General features: G+C 40.6%; 1 protein-coding gene across 2 annotated transcripts in view; it reads left to right on the top strand.

The window, feature by feature from the left end:
- Nucleotides 1-13: 13 nt before the first annotated feature.
- Nucleotides 14-16986, top strand: part of LOC106599307 (catenin delta-2) — a 105354-nt gene continuing 88381 nt past the window's right edge. The window contains exon 1 of one of the 2 annotated variants that reach the window (XM_045714683.1): nt 14-31. The gene's annotated coding sequence lies outside the window, so the exon portion shown is untranslated. Of the gene's footprint in view, nt 32-1330; nt 1590-16986 lie in introns of those variants that run through there. The other variant, XM_014190470.2, reaches the window with a different exon arrangement.

The raw sequence follows: 16986 nt of genomic DNA, 5'->3' as shown, positions 1-16986 counted from the left end.
ACTGCAAACTCAAGTGAGATACAAATCAAAGGTAGAGTCTTTGCTGCCAAATCTCCTTTCAACTCAGCAGCATTTTTTCCATACCAGAACAACATACAGTACAATGTTATTTAGGCATTTCTTTAATCACAACTGGCAATTATGTCGGGCTATAAGAGCGGTGCATGGTGTGTGATACCTGAGAGAAGAGAGTGAGCTCATGTGTGCTTATTCACCCCTAGGGACAGGATAACACACTACTGATAAAAACAATGAGCAGCAGCCAGGGAATGACTGCCTTCTTCCTCCATGTTGAATTATTATGTTATGGCTTGATAGGTACCTTCAACAATACTGATGAACATCGTTTGCTGTAAAATGTGCTTTGGTATTTATGTTGCACATTTAGAGCGTGACAGAAAATGCTAAAATATGATATTGTTTTCACCAAGCGTCCCCTGTATGCTATGTGTACCTTTGTTTGAATGTAACGTGACCTTTTGTTTGACCTTTTTTTATATGAATGATTTTTCTTAGGAAAACAGGTGCAACATGTGCGCTCCAGGCTACTGTATGTGAATTGTGTCTTGGGGCTATTCAGTGGTTTCACCTTGACAGTGTGTGCTGAAGGAATAGCAAACCTCTACATAATGCACATTTGTTTATTTCAAAGGTGGTTACATTGTGAGTGGGTGGTACAAATTTTGATCAACCTCCAAAACATCCATCCACTCCCCCAGACCCAAATACAAATGGTTTAACATGACTGATCTTGCCGTCTGCCTCAGTGGTGTGCCCTTTTGCCTCAGAGGAAGTGATGTGGCGACTGGCCCACGTTTGTACAGTAGTCATGTTGCTGCTCTATGCCAAAGGGCCCCAGGACAGATGATGTCACCTAAACTAGGTTGAGACAATGGAGGGATGACTACAAGAGTGGAGAAGAAAATAGATGCTTAGACATTTGTTTTACTTATAGAACATTAAAAAAAAGTAAGAAATATATTTGTCAATCCAATTGTATTTATGGACACCTAGTCCCATATAGGTTCAATAGATGTCCCATATGGGGCTAAAGTGACCCCCAATTTATAATTTCAATTAAAAGTATCAATATATACGGAAATATTTCTTTCTAAAAGTAAAAACTAGTAGGCCTAAGAAGAGAAGACTAAACTCATGTCAGATGATACCTATTCGCTTGATGGCTGTGTGGCTAGGCTACAGATGGCTTGAAATGTGGGGAGAGAAGAGATGCTCATCCTTGTATCACCAGGAGATGTCGTTGCCTGTACCCGTACCTAAACTGCACAACGTTGTCTGACAGCAAGGGGAATGATAAAGACAGGGGAGCATAGGAGAGAGTAAGCGCCGCTGCCTTCTCTGCTGCACAGTGCACACCGCAGTGAAAGGGTCTCCCTACACTGCCCGTACCTATAGCGGTCTCTCTTGGCCATTCAGTGGATGCTGTCTTTTCTGGCAACACCAACGTCGAGCGTAAAGTGTGTTTTCGGACAATTCGTAAGGAATGCTTTACATATTTTACATGGTTTGAATTTTGGTTACCAATCGAGGGGAGTCGAGAACAACGCGGTTCCCCGGCATATTTTACAGTAAGCGCAATGTATTTCCAGTTGCTTTTCCAGCTGTCATACACTCCAAACAGTTACAAAATAGGATGCATTTGTCAGTCGTCTCGGGAAGGGAGGAACAATCGCCAGCTCTGGCTTGCCTTTGCATACATTTTTCACCCCTTTGTTACTCTGCCAGATGTTTTTGCAGGGTCTGAAAGTGTAATATTTCAGGTTTATTGTGGGCTATAGCATGCATTGATTGTGGACTGAAAATGGAATCCATTAGAGGATGATTCGCTAGCTAAAGCGGGGATGCTCTGAGAAAACACCCTATTACTTTCTGATTGACCTAAATTTGAACGATATATTTATAAGATTATACTGGTCGACATCAGATCGCATTAGATGACCGTCATTCTTTTGTCTGTACTGCAATGCTGTAGAAAAGGTGGAAAGGTGAGATGAAATGTCTCATTTTCATAGCAGATGATGACTACCAATGAATAAGATTCATTCATTCTTAAGTTTCTAGGCTATGCATGATTAGGTATTCTATGACTAGCAGGTCTTTCATCACCAAATGTAGCCTAGCTGCATCATTTCTGTCTATTTGAATAGGGTGCATTGCCTCAGTTAGATCAACTCCATATAAAATTGCCCTCCTTTTTTTATTTTATTTGCATGTGATGCTCGGCGTTTGATCGTGTTTTGACTGCAATGCCTGGCATGAATATTTAAAGAATAGACAAATATAGACTTGTTTCCAAAACTCGTTTTTTTCTATCAGGAATAATAACATTGATGTTAAGTTGAAGGTATAAGCCATGTTGAAACCATATACATCATTGAATGAATGAATGAATGAATGAATGAATGAATGAATGAATGAATGAATGAATGAATGAATGGTTGTCCAGGTCTATAGGTAAGGCTAGGCATTTATAGTTCAATATTCTACATCAGGCCTGTTTGTGTGTAAAGGGATGAGAAACTCACATGGTCAAAATTCTATAGATTTTATGGACAAATCACCCTCATAAGCCCTGATAAATTGTTTCTATTTTCATACAATAGGACACATCCTGTGGTCAGATGTATATGATGTTTGTCTCCCCAGAGCCACACAATGACCATTGGCCCTCACTGGGTCATCAACAACAATGATACAGTGTAGTAGGTCCTATCTGGATCACAGAAGCCTTGGCCTATTCTATGACTTTCCAATGGGTTCTGCACATAGGCCTACTAGAGAGGGAGCCTTAATTATGGACAGGATGATTTGATACATTTTGTAAATATAATTAAAATGGTTAAGTGATTGAGAAAAAAGGGTCACTTCCGGTTGTGTTATGATTTTGACAGTGGTTGGAGATATAAGCCACAAGGGTAGGGGTTGTGGTGGTCGTATGGTAAGTTTCCCATTCATCTGTGGGCAAACGTGTCCTCGATACAAGGAAAACATTCCACTTATAGTTGACTGGGAGAGGGTTCTGAAAGCAGTGTCACCCAATTTGTTATCAATTTGAATCATCCATTGTTTGACCTGATAAGCTTGTATGATAAGCGTTGTTTTTCTTCAAGGGAAATGTGTTGAATGGGTTGTCGTCTGAGTGCAGGTTGCTGTATTCCAATCTTCAAAGCGGCAGATTGATATCATTGTCTGTCCCAGCCCCCTGCCCCCAGTCCCCCGCCCCAGCCTCAGTTCCTTGTGTTGATGGAAGATAATGGACATAGGCCTAGGTCATCAATTCCATGAAAGGCTGTAGTAGTACAAAAAAAAATCTAACATTTCAAACTAGCAGAATGCTGTTATTATCATTAAATATTTAAGTGCTGCACGAAATGGACCACATTAGCATTGGTAATAAAAAAGATAGTTTGTGTTATTAGTAACCAGTGCTTTTCAGTCATTTAGCCTATATGTTCATAGGCGGCAGGTAGCCTAGTGGTCAGAGTGTTGGGCCAGTAACCGAAAGGTTGCTAGATCGAATCCCTGAGCTGACAAGGTAAAAATCTGTTGTTCTGCCCCTGAACAAGGCCGTTAACCCACTGTTCCTAGGCTGTCATTATTTGTAAGAATTTGTTCTTAACTGACTTGCCTAGTAAAATAACATTTTTGTTGTTGTTGAATAATCTGTTTTACTGCTGATTAGTGGTGTTGCTGGCTGGCCCTATCTGTGAAGGCTAATTGAAACTCCAAAGAAAATCTTGCACTGACTAGAGGAACCAATGCATCATAGGTGCTGGAGGAATTTTGATTGAAGTAGATTTTTCTGAAATACCATTTGTCATGCACTACAATTTGTCAGTTATGAGAGACAGACAGTGACACATTTTCAATCAAATTAATAAGTAAGTATTTTGGTCTGCAGCGTTCTCAATGTAAATGGCAGACTGGGATGTATCTCAAAGATTGTTAATAAGAGATTGTGACACACATACACTCCCCTACGCATTTATTTGGACAGTGAAGCTAAAACTTTTAATTTGTCTCTATACTCCAGCATTTTGGATTTAAGATAAAATGTTTCACTGAGGCGACAGTACAGAATGTCACCTTTTATTTGAGGTTATTTTCATACATATCTGTTTTACTATTTAGAAATGAAAGCACTGTGTATCTAGTCCTCCTATTTGACTATGTGATAAGTATTTTGACAAATTCACTTATGTGTATTAAAGTAGTCAAAAGTGTAGTATTTGGTCCCATATTCCTAGCACACAATGATTACACCAAGCTTGTGACTACAAACGTGTTGATCTTTGTACCTCTAACTTTCTCACTCATCATTATTCACAATTCATTCATGATTATCCGTAATCGTGGTAGCATCCACATTAATGTAGATGTTTCTTATTTACAATAAAAGTGATTCCAAAAAGACACAATACATAATTTACCATTCATTCCTATTTGGCACAAAATAATATGAAACACAACCAAAATAAACTTCAAATTCATCCAACAAGCTTGTAGAGTCATTGCGTGCTAGGAATATCGGACCAAATGCTAACCTTTTCACTACTCCAATACAAATAAGTGAATTTGTCAAAATACATTCAAATACGTGGACTAGATACATAAAGTGCTTTCATTTCTAAACGATAAAACAGATACGTATGAAAATACCTTAAAATAAAAAGTTGCATTGTGTGCTGTTGCCTCATATGAAACATTTGATCTCAAATCCAAAATGCTGGAGTATAGAGACAAATTAAAAGTTTTAGCTTCACTGTCCAAATAAATACGTAGGGAGTGTAGATTTTTCTGTTAGCCCACTGGGCATAGGCCTATGCCTCAAAGGCTGCGTCTACATAGGCAGCCCAATTCAGATTCTTTTCCAACTAATTGGTCTTTTGACGAATCACATCAGAGCTTTTCACGTCAGATTTTTTTCAGAGCTGATTTGATTGGTCAGCAGACCAATTAGTGGGAAAAAGACCAGAATTGGGCTGACTGTGTAAATACAGCCAAAGCCACACTTTATCGCTTTCCAAATCAATCAATACCTTTTAATGGTTGCCAAGTTGTTGCCATGATGGCTTTTGGCTGTTTGTGTCAGTTGTAGTAGATTTAGCCTAATGAACCGTCTATTATGGATTGAAAGAGACTGTGATTACTATTGCCCTGTATTTGAGGTCAGGGCCACCCTTTAGCCACGCTTCCCTTTAGCTCACTGTTGTAATTAGTTTTACCATAATGCTGTCCTTAAGTCACTTGAGTTGTGAAGTGGAAAATTACAACCACGGTTCGACTCAGTTATTTATTACTGATCACCCTTTAGAACACTATTCCTTTTCACTCTGTCCCCGTCTTGTTTCCTCTCCTTATTTAATTATACATTTATCTCAGTTTGGATTGTTGGAGGAACATAGTGTGTTAGGGGAAGGGAGGGGAGGTAAGGGCTGGGGGTCTCTTATTGTCTTCCTGGTTCTCTTCTCTCTCCCTCCCCGGTTTCTCTTCTCTCTCCCTCCCCGGTTCTCTTCTCTCTCCCTCCCCGGTTCTCTTCTCTCTCCCTCCCCGGTTCTCTTCTCTCTCCCTCCCCGGTTCTCTTCTCTCTCCCTCCCCGGTTCTCTTCTCTCTCCCTCCCCGGTTCTCTTCTCTCTCCCTCCCCGGTTCTATTCTCTCTCCCTCCCCGGTTCTCTTCTCTCTCCCTCCCCGGTTCTATTCTCTCTCCCTCCCCGGTTCTCTTCTCTCTCCCTTCCTGGTTCTCTTCTCTCTCCCTCTCTGGTTCTCTTCTCTCTCCCTTCCTGGTTCTCTTCTCTCTCCCTCCCCGGTTCTCTTCTCTCTCCCTCCCCGGTTCTCTTCTCTCTCCCTCCCCGGTTCTCTTCTCTCTCCCTCCCCGGTTCTCTTCTCTCTCCCTCCCTGGTTCTCTTCTCTCTCCCTCCTCGGTTCTCTTCTCTCTCCCTCCCCGGTTCTCTTCTCTCTCCCTCCCCGGTTCTCTTCTCTCTCCCTCCCCGGTTCTCTTCTCTCTCCCTCCCTGGTTCTCTTCTCTCTCCCTCCCCGGTTCTCTTCTCAGTCTCTGTGTGTCTGTCTCTGTCTCCCAGTATGAAGTGCAGTCAGGTCTGTGAATATCAAAGATGACTTCAGCCATTGTTTGGACTTAAAACCTCTCTTTTCATTAGCCTCCCTCTCCAAAGGCTGCTCTGACACGGACTAATCTTCCCACTTTATTTTCACCACATATTTCTACACGAGGCTGAACATTATAGCATTAGAAACCCAGACTATAGTGCTTATAATTAGTGGAGTACAGTGGAAGGATTCTTCAAATACGCAATAGAGAAATTAAGTTGTACTTCTATTCTAACATGATGTTTTTTAATCTCATTAATATTTGTGTTGTTATTGTGGAGAATAATCTTTTAAAAACAAGTGTTGTCAATCCTACAGGGATTTACACATTTCAGTTTAATCAGCTTTGATGTTTACTAAGATGCTGAAAAGAAAATCAGAAAACATTCATCACACTAGGGACATAACAGGGTAAAGTTATATTTGTGTTTTATATCGCTGTTGAGATACATAATGAAGGCTAGCTAGGGATAAGGTATGTAGAGTAAAGATAAAGTAACTGCAGACAACATATACAGTTGAAGTTGGAAGTTTACATACACTTAGGTTGGAGTCATTAAAACTCGTATTTCAACCACTCCACAAATGTCTTGTTAACAAACTATAGTTTTGGCAAGTCGGTTAGGACATCTACTTTGTGCTTGACACAAGTAATTCTTCCAACAATTGTTTACTGACAGATTATTTCACTAATTCACTGTATCACAATTCCAGTGGGTCAGAAGTTTACATACGCTAAGTTGACTGTGCCTTTAAACAGCTTGGAAATTCCAGGAAATGATGTCATGGCTTTAGAAGCTTCTGATAGGCTAATTGACAACATTTGAGTCAATTGGAGGTGTACCTGTGGATGTATTTCAAGGCCAACCTTCAAACCCAGTGCCTCTTTGCTTGACATCATGGGAAAATCAAAAGATATCAGCCAAAACCTCAGAAAATCATGTGTAGACCTCCACAAGCCTGATTCATCCTTGGGAGTAATTTCCAAACGCCTGAAGGTACCACGTTCAATCTGTACAAAGAATAGTACGCAAGTATAAACACCATGGGACCACGCAGCCATCATATCGCTCAGGAAGGAGACGCGTTCTGTCTCCTAGAGATGAACGTACTTTGGTGTGAAAAGTGCAAATCAATCCCAGAACAACAGCAAAGGAACTTGTGAAGATGCTGGAGGAAACAGGTACAAAAGTATCTATATCCACAGTCAAACGAGTCTTATATCGACATAACTTGAAAGGCTGCTCAGCAAGGAAGAAGCCACTGCTCCAAAACCGCCATTAAAAAAACCAGACTACGGTTTGCAACTGCACATGGGGACAAAGATCGTACTTTTGGAGAAATGTCATCTGGTCTGATGAAACAAAAATAGAACTGTTTGACCATAATGACCATCGTTATGTTTGGAGGAAAAAGGGGGATGCTTGCAAGCCGAAGAACACCATCCCAACCGTGAAGCACAGAGGTGGCAACATCATGTTGTGGGGGTGCTTTGCTGCAGGAGGGACTGGTGCACTTCACAAACTAGATGGCATCATGAGGAAGGAGAATTATGTGGATATATTGAAGCAACATCTCAAGACATCAGTCAGGAAGTTAAAGCTTGGTCGCAAATGGGTCTTCCAAATGGACAATGACCCCAAGCATGCTTCCAAAGTTGTGTCAAAATGGCTCAAGGACAACAAAGTCAAGGTATTGGAGGGGCCATCACAAAGCCCTGACCTCAATCCTATAGAAAATGTGTGGGCAGAACTGAAAAAGGTTGTGCGAGCAAGGAGGCCTACAAACCTGACTCAGTTTCACCAGCTCTGTCAGGAGGAATGGGCCAAAATTCACCCAACTTATTGTGGGAAGCTTGTGGAAAGCTACCTGAAATGTTTGACCCAAGTTAAACAATTTAAAGGCAATGCTACCAAATACTAATTGAGTGCATGTAAACCTCTGACCCACTGGGAATGTGATGAAAGAAATAAAAGCTGAAATAAATCATTCTTGCTACTATTATTCTGACATTTCACTTTCTTAAAAATAAAGTGGTGATCCTAACTGACCTAATACAGGGAATTTTTACAAGGATTAAATGTCAGGAATTGTGAAAAACTGAGTTTAAATGTATTTGGCTAAGGTGTATGTAAACTTACGACTTCAACTGTAGCTGGTATACTGAGAAATAATCTCTTATGCTACTTACCTCATGTACATAGAGGAGTTGGTTTGGCAAACTATACTTGTGTGATAAGTAACCTTGCCTGAGACCTGAAGACTCGTATTAGCGCCCAGACCTAATGCTTTGGCTTTGGCTCAGCTGGATAAGGCGGTCTTGAGTTGTGCAGATATAACTCAGTAGCCTATATCTGGCCGGTTTACATTTGCCTGAGGATAAGCCAGTCATCTTCTTTTCACATATCATTTCACCAATTCAGCTACCCGTGGATGGGCAGGGACGGATATAGCTTAGCGCTCCAAATGTTCTGGATTTTCAGATTCAAGTCAGGAGAGACATGCTGTGCTCAGTGAACATTTTCACTTGTGATGATAAAATCCTCTGACACATGAAATGTGAGAGACAGCAGTGCTCCTGCGCTCTATATTTAGATTTATGGACCACACCTACTCCAGGGCATGTTTGTCATCATTTGACATAATTTTTTCATTTGTTAAGTTAAAAAAACTAAGAACAGGAGAATACCCAACTCACTGCATCTTCCATTAGGCCTACTACCATAAGTACTATTACAACTAGCTACTGTTATTACATGCAGAATATCTGTAAGCTACTTTTTCCTCTGTAGTTGTTTGAAAGGAAGCATTACTTTTTCAGATCTTTCTGATGTGTGATTTCTCTTTATACTGACCTCCATCCATCTTTCATGTCATCACCACTTCTTTTGTTGTTCATGAGGAAAATCCAGTATATGGTACATATGTGAGAACAGTGCCATAGTGTAGTTTGATACTTTGATGCTAACACAGATAATGATTTAGTTATGTCATCTCTACTGCAGGCCTTCAAAAGTAAATCTGATGTATTATGGATGTACTGTACTGGCAAGCAAAATTGTGCTACTGAGAATATCAGTGGAAAAACACTGGTTTGTTGTTGATTCAGATTTCTTTCAATTCCATTCTACATCTGAAGTCTTGAAATCGAATGTTTTACCTGTCAAGCTGTAGTATGTTAGCAGCACAACCTCAGGCGGTCTCAATCCTGATGTTCCACTTGGAACAGCCAAGCCATGTACTGTAACATCAATAGCTGGGTGGCAGGGTGGCAGTTACACCCATTTAGCCCAGGTCTTTACTCTGTGATCACTACCTTTTTGAATCATTTGTGTGATGAAGTCACTCAGCAAAACTCGTGCTTACTCAGTAGATCTAAATGCATAATTCATGATGTTGATGATATTTTTAGATCTTATTTAGATCAACAGTAGCAGATGGTCCTGAGACAAGGTTAGACCTATTATTATAATTAAGACTCACTTTTAATGACAGCTCATTTTAGTGGGACGGTGTGTAATAGTGGGACGGTGTCTTTGGGTCTAGATGTCTTCCCAGCTCCACAAATACAGATGTCGCTGTCCTTTTACTTTATGACACCCAGCCCACAAATAGCACATCAACATTGGTTGGCTGTGATACTGCTTTGAGAGAAGGGGCTGTTTTATGCTACATGTCAAAGGAAACATTCATAGCCATCATGTTACACAGATGTAACAGTGTCATGCCCGTAGCACAGAACCGATCAGCAGATTGACTTTGGTATTGAGCTGCATATCCATCAATAACAAACAGGGTGGATTTTGAAATGTGTCCCTGCTTCAAGGTCAATTTATTCACTGTATAGTGCAGTGCATGGATGGACTGTGTGTGCGGATGTGGCAATGCTGTGGATGATGCCACAGGGATGTGAGAAGCTTTGTACTTCCTCCTCTCCTCCCCCACGCCGAGGTCCTCTCCTTTATTCCCTTCTGTCATGTCATCAGATGACCAGCAGGGGTCACCTCTGGTAACATTCACTACAACCAATTATGCAGATGGCGCAACCATGTCAATGATCATATTATCTTAACATGCAGATAGATAGGCATGGTGGTGTAATGTCCTCTAATAATGTCCTATAAAAATTATGTTTACGCTAGAGGGTTGATATGGGTTACAATGCATATCCTCTTTAGTAAGACATCCAACCAATGTAATGGATGCTGATTGGGTATTCTTCTGTTATCGTGCCTTGGTGCAGATATTGAAAATGTCAGTGGCTGTGTGTGAGGTAGGTTTACTCACTAGGCTAGTAGGGACTCTGCTGCCACCGCAGTCACATGTAAAGTCAACATTCACCAGTGAGGCTGATGCCTTGGGATGGAAAAACAACCAGGCCATGCAGCTCCTGTAGCTATACTACTGGCTTCACAGCCCCAACCTCACATTGGACGATTAAGCCCTTGACTGCCTCAATCTCAACATAGCCAAGGGTTGGTTTGGTTCATAGTAGCAGTAGTAGTGGCAGTAGTAGTAGTACAGTAAGTCATGCGGTTAAAAGCCTTGAAGCACTAGCTAACCCTCCGGCCTCATCATCACTGGAGAACACAGTATTTACAGGAACTCACATTAAATGCATGACATCAGGTGCAAACCACACATGATGCACTAGAGCACACTATCATAATGGGACTGTCATAGCAGCTTGAATGCCTAACTGATTGAGATGGAGTGAAGTCATTTTTGGGGTCATACAGAATACACAATAAATATTGGGCACATTAATGCTACATTACATAACACCAAATTGTTATTAGATTGTATTATCTGTGTGTCTCACTTTTATTGTGTAATTGCTGCTGTGGTCAAAAAGAGACCTTGGTCTCAATGGGACTCCCTGCCTAAATAAAGATTAAATAATGATCAAGGTGGTAAATTAAAGAAACAGGAAGTATTTTGATTGAAGTATGAAGAGATTGATTTAATTGTTTGGCAATGCCAGCTAGCTTATCTATTACAGATGTTGGATCTTAATTTGATCACCCTGTTGCTAGGGCTGGGAATTGCAATACGATATTATTACAATACTTAGGTGCCGATATGATATGTATTGTGATTCTTAATGTATTGGGATTCGTTACTACGATTTTATTGCGAATTCTATGTTCCAAACACATTGCTCACCATGTCTGTTGCAGAGGGACAAGAAATAGCCATGAGAATTTTTTTTTGATCAGTCAGTGCTGAAAACATGTTGGCTCACCATTTAAAAAAAGAAGATGGAGAACAAGCTTGAGAAGGAGAAATACAAGAGTTTTTGGTGCAGGTACATCTAACTACTGCTAGCTAACGCTACCTAGCAAAACTTAAAGTATATATATTTTACTAATCAATATTTAGTAGTATGTGGCTCAGGAGTATGTGGCTCAGTCGTCCCGTGTGGCTCAGTTGGTAGAGCATGGTGTTTGCAACGCCAGGGTTGTGGGTTCGATTCCCACGGGGGACCAGTACAGAGAAAAATTTATGAAATGTATGCATTCACTACTGTAAGTCGCTCTGGATAAGAGCATCTGCTAAATGACTAAAATGTAAAAATATCGATATAATATCGTAAAAAATTATGCAGAAGAATTGAAAATGTAAAACGTGTAGCTTATTGTGGTTTAAAAAGGCTTCTGAAGTTTGTCAATACCACTTTGAAATTTCAGACTTGATTTTCCCTTGCGAAAAAAATGATTAAACCCTACAAAAAAATGTAATTAATTATAATCCACATTTCCTGTTGCTGCAGGATTATTTTCCTGCTCTAGCAAACTGGCTCAAATTAAGATCCTACATCTGTATGATTGTGTTGTTACATTTAAAATGTGGTGTTTGTTTAATGAAATTAGCCTGTCAATAAAACATAGCAGACACTGGCATTCTATTGAGGGAAAACAAAATGCACTCCAACCTAATCAGTACAGAGTTTGTAAGAGAAAATGTTAATAATGCGCTGGGGCTTGTTTTATCACAGCAAGCCCCACATAATTACACTTTATCATTTGTGTCACGCTCAGCCATCCTTTGAGAACATTATTGCAGGAGCTCGTTCATTGCCTCAGCTTGTGCTCAGGGCCGGCTCCAGGCATAAGCAACGTAAGTGGTCGCCTAGGGCCCCGGCCGCTAGGGGGCACCCGACCCAAAAACATAGTTGTTTGTTGTTTTTTAGGAACTCAGTCAGGGTCTCAATTTACTGTTGATAGTTAGAATAGTAGAATATACAATGTGCAAGTTCAAAAGTTTGTTGTGCATCAGCAGTGACTGACAGTCACTCAATTAGTCATGTCAGACAATAGTTTTTAGATTGGTAAGTTAGTCTAGCCAGTTATCTAAATTTGTAGTAATCATGGCTGAATACTGACCAGGCACGCAGGGCACGTGCCCAGGAACCCTGACCTCCAGGGGATCTCCATTGATTTTGTTAGTCACTCTCACACAGATATTATTAACATTGCATAAGTCTTGACAAAATGTGTAGAATTGCAGGAAATTAGCTTTAAAACTAAAGAAAAAAATCTCCACCCCATGGCAAAAGAGGGAGAATTACAGGAAATCAGCTTTAAAACTGCAAAAATATCTCTCTGCCTCATGGAAAAATGTGTAGAATTGCATGAAATGTGTTCTTAAATTGCAAAACGTTATTTCCGTCCCATGGCAAAATGTGTAGAACTGCAGAAAACTTGCTTTAAAAAACTTATCTTGGTCCCATTGCAGAATGTGTAGAATTGCAGGAAATGTACTTTAAAACTTCCAATCAAATCTCACTTAGGGCCCCCCAAAGGCTAGAGCCGGCCCTTCTTGTGCTGATGTCTTCTCTGGGTTGTTGACATTAAATGTCATCAACCCAGAGAAGACATCACCACATTTTGGGCATTGGAGGCCTATCATGTTAGTAAGTTTGCCTAAATCTTTATAAACCTAACCTATCAACATGTAGACTATTGTGGCAGCTTGTTATCATGGAACCTCCTCATGTAAAAATGTGTATAGCGCATTTTCATCAGAGGTTAATATTTTCCGTTAGAAGCCAAACGACAGACTATGGTCAAGGACTTATACCTGGTCCGTCACAGGAACATGATACTAATGTCAGTGGGTCTCATTAGTATCCTGGTCGTCAGTTGTGAATTTGTATTTTTCTGTCCCCTATAGTGCTAATTGAGATACAGTATGCTTCAAGTTCTCATTTCACACCGCAACAACCCTACATCAATTCTATATTCATGTTCCCGCCCAATTATTAAGTGTCAGAGGGCATCGCTACACAGCAGGCCATACTCTCCATCTGAAGTGGACGCTTGCAGACAATACATTGCAACAAACCATCCCCCTTTTTGTTTATTCAAACACTGAGATCCCAACGGTCTAACAAAATGTGCTGAGGTGAGTCTTTGGTTAGCGGAAAAATACATTAGTGTTAACTCCGGAGGGAACAGTCTGTGTCTTAATGGGATGTAATTGGACTGCAATTCTCACTGTTGACAGGTGTCCCAAACCAGAGATTGGGATAAAAAAAAAAGTTGAAGGGGTTGTTGAGTGTGCCATGCCTAGCTATTCTTTTCTGCCAGAATATCTGCAGTTTTTCCCCCCTCCCTCGTCTGAACAGACTTGAGGCGTGTAGGAAAAGTCTCCCGACCAACTTCCTGGGAAGTACAGCGGCTCCCCCAATGTCATTACTGCTAGCCAGGGCCAGTTTAACTCCATCGACCCAAATACTTTAGAAATGCTACTTTCCTGCTTCCTGCCTGCATTTCTCAAGGTGATCACAGATCTCATATTGTTTGTTGTGTGAGTGAATTAATATGGTTGGAAACCGTGTCTTGCTCTCAGCTACCACCCAATTCTGTCAAGTCAGTGATGGAGGGTAGAAAGGATTTGTAGGCTGACAGCTAGGCCCTACAGACTGGTGTACTACAGTAGAGATGTCAAGTGTACTGTCTCTCCAGCTTGTCACTGGGGTGAAGCCCCATGGCCACTACTTACTGTAGATTTAGAATTGATGTTACCATGGACATCTCTGCATGTCCAACAGTGGTTTCATAAATGTATTACAATATAAAAGCTGTGAAGGTTAGAGCATAAAAATTCAGAGGTAGAATATTTTTTTTTAAAAGAAGGCCTTCTTACCTGCTGTCTACCTGTAGCCACTGGTGTGTCTAAATCTGCAGATGGCTTCAAAGCCATCATAATGGCATGATACTGCCCAGAGAGCTTTAATCAATAGCCTCAAATGGCTTCCCTCTCAGATATTTTTGCCAACCTGATAATATTACACTCGATTGCACCCAGAGGTCTTTATCACAACAATGCATAATACGGAATTGCTATTCTGCAAGAATTGTATCTTCTCAAATGTCATGCAGGGAAAGTTTGACAATTTCAGAGGTCTTTATTGTTCAAGGCGTTATGGGATTATAAAAAATTATGCCGCATTTTGCACTCTGCACCTGAAGACTGATAACCTGTCAGTGGTTTCTGCATTCCCCAGCATCTCCCGCCTGCAGCCTCTGCAGTTACTGACTATACTGTAGGATTCTCTCAGGCAATTGCTTTCCTCTCTCATCGAGGGCATGCATCATACATATTATGCTGGGCAAAAAAGCAGAAAGCCAGCACCAATTCTCTCTGGCACTTTTAGCGAGTGTATTCCTTGGCTATTACCATGAATAATGCACATTTGTCATGGTTAAAAGCCCAGAGTGTATTCTTATAGTTGCCAAAACCATCCTCAAGTAACATTGAGAATACAAAATGTGAATCAATATTGCGTACCTGGTGTAAGGTTAAGCAGCCCATTACTAAACAGACATTTTTTTTTTTTTACTTAGATGGGTCTCCTTTAACATCTTGACAGGAGCCTTTTGATGGTAATGAACTTGTGATAGACTCTTTATGTCGGAAGTCTGTATTTAAAATATTAAGTGAAGGGAAAGTGTCTAGACAGATCCACAGATGACTACCAATGCAAAATAAATGTTGCACAAAGTTTTAATGAGACAACAGGGGACACTTCATCAAATACACTCCATAAACATACATTCCTTTGTGGTCACGTACAGAGTTGGTTAAGTTTGGATTTTTTTCGGTCAGAAGCAGTGGGAATAGGACTTCATTTTTGTTCGCTTTGTATTAACGGAGATACATTGTCGATTGTACGTCGTCTGGCTTGGACTGATATCTTTGGAACTTACAATCAATGCTGCTTTACTTTGTGCAGAAAGAAGTCTGCGAACAGTAATGTAAATGGAATGAGTCAGACAACAATATTGTGATGACTATACATTGTGTACAGATATGCAGATGCCTTTAAACAAAGCATTGTTTGTCTTGGACTGTGTAAAGCTATTATGTTTATTCTCAATGTTTAATTACGGATAGTATCAGAGGCAGATGGATATCTTAAGATTACTTACAACATCAAAATATAGGCTTAATTCATCCATACCCTCACTTCCTGTCTCTATGTACTGGCACAGATTTTGCTGGACTGCTACTGGTAAAGCTGATTTGTACTAGTCAATACTTAGGACTGGTCACAGGCTGGAAGTTTGACCTAGAAATGGCTGCAGCTTCCTAATTTAAAAGGCGTTCGATGCTTAGAGGGGGTATTAGTGATGGGGAACAAAATCGATACAGTTACATATCGGGATATTATTTTTGAAGATATTATATTGACAATATCGCAATATTATTTTTGTGCTAGTTGTCTGTACCTGCACCAAAACTCCATCTTGTTTCCAAATTCTTTTTAAATAGGGAGCCAATTTGTTTTCCACACTTTTTTTATTTCCATGACTGATCAAAACTAGTTCTCATGGCTCTCTCTTGTCCCTCTGCAGCAGACATATGGTGAGCAATATGTTTAGACCATGGAATCACATAAAAATCAGTATCAAATCGCAAGACGTGTAGAATTATGACAACCACAATACATATCGTATTGGCACGTAAGTATTTTGATAATATCTATTGTGAAGTCCCTGGCAATTCCCAGCCCTGGGGGGTATGTTGACATATTAACTTACAGTATAATCCATTTTCATGTTTCCTTACAACCCATTCTGTCTGCACAGATGGTAAAATAGAACGTCTGGTGGGGACATAGAATTTATTTTGTTTTCACTATTTATGACAAATAAGTCAATTAGGATAATCCTACTTTAATTCTAAAAGCCCTTGCTATGAATATCCTTGTGTAGCACTGAATGCAAATTCATTTATCATGCTAGTATTTCACTGAGGCAGAGGTCCACGCTAATGAAAGATGAGGATGACATTAGGTGTGGTGACCCAGGAGGGAGGAAACAGTGGCAAGAGAAGACATTCTGTCAGATAAGCGGCCAGTGTTTAGAACTCACAGACTGGAAGAGAGATGAGGAAGCACTGAACTAGGTCAAGGGAGAGAGAGAGAGAGAAAGGGGTGGGAGTGAGACCGAGCAGGAGAGAGGAACACTAAAATGGATGACAAGGGAAGGATTCTGGTCAGCCATGTTAGCAGTGTCCAGCAGGGCTTGTTGCTTGGCAGCATCCCAGAATAGTCTAGCTCTTGTCTGCTTCCAAGGCTGCGGTCGACTTTCCCTTACCTTCAACATGACTGACTGGGTGATCTAGTGACTGCCACGCACAGAGACAGGGATGGGAAGGATCAATTTTGACAAGCTTTCATCGGCTTTTAGAAGCTGTCATCTGTGTTGTTGTCATGGCCATTATTTGCACTCTCACTATATTAGGATTATCTGGAGATTTAGGTCCCTTCTCCTTCAGTGATGGTAGAGTCATTGTTACACACATACACACACACACTGGAATCAGTAGTACATGCTCTCGTCCAGATGA

This window comes from Salmo salar, chromosome ssa03 (genome assembly GCF_905237065.1).
Source record: "Salmo salar chromosome ssa03, Ssal_v3.1, whole genome shotgun sequence".
NCBI lineage: Eukaryota > Metazoa > Chordata > Actinopteri > Salmoniformes > Salmonidae > Salmo > Salmo salar.
This window is presented reverse-complemented; position numbering and strand designations above follow the sequence as displayed.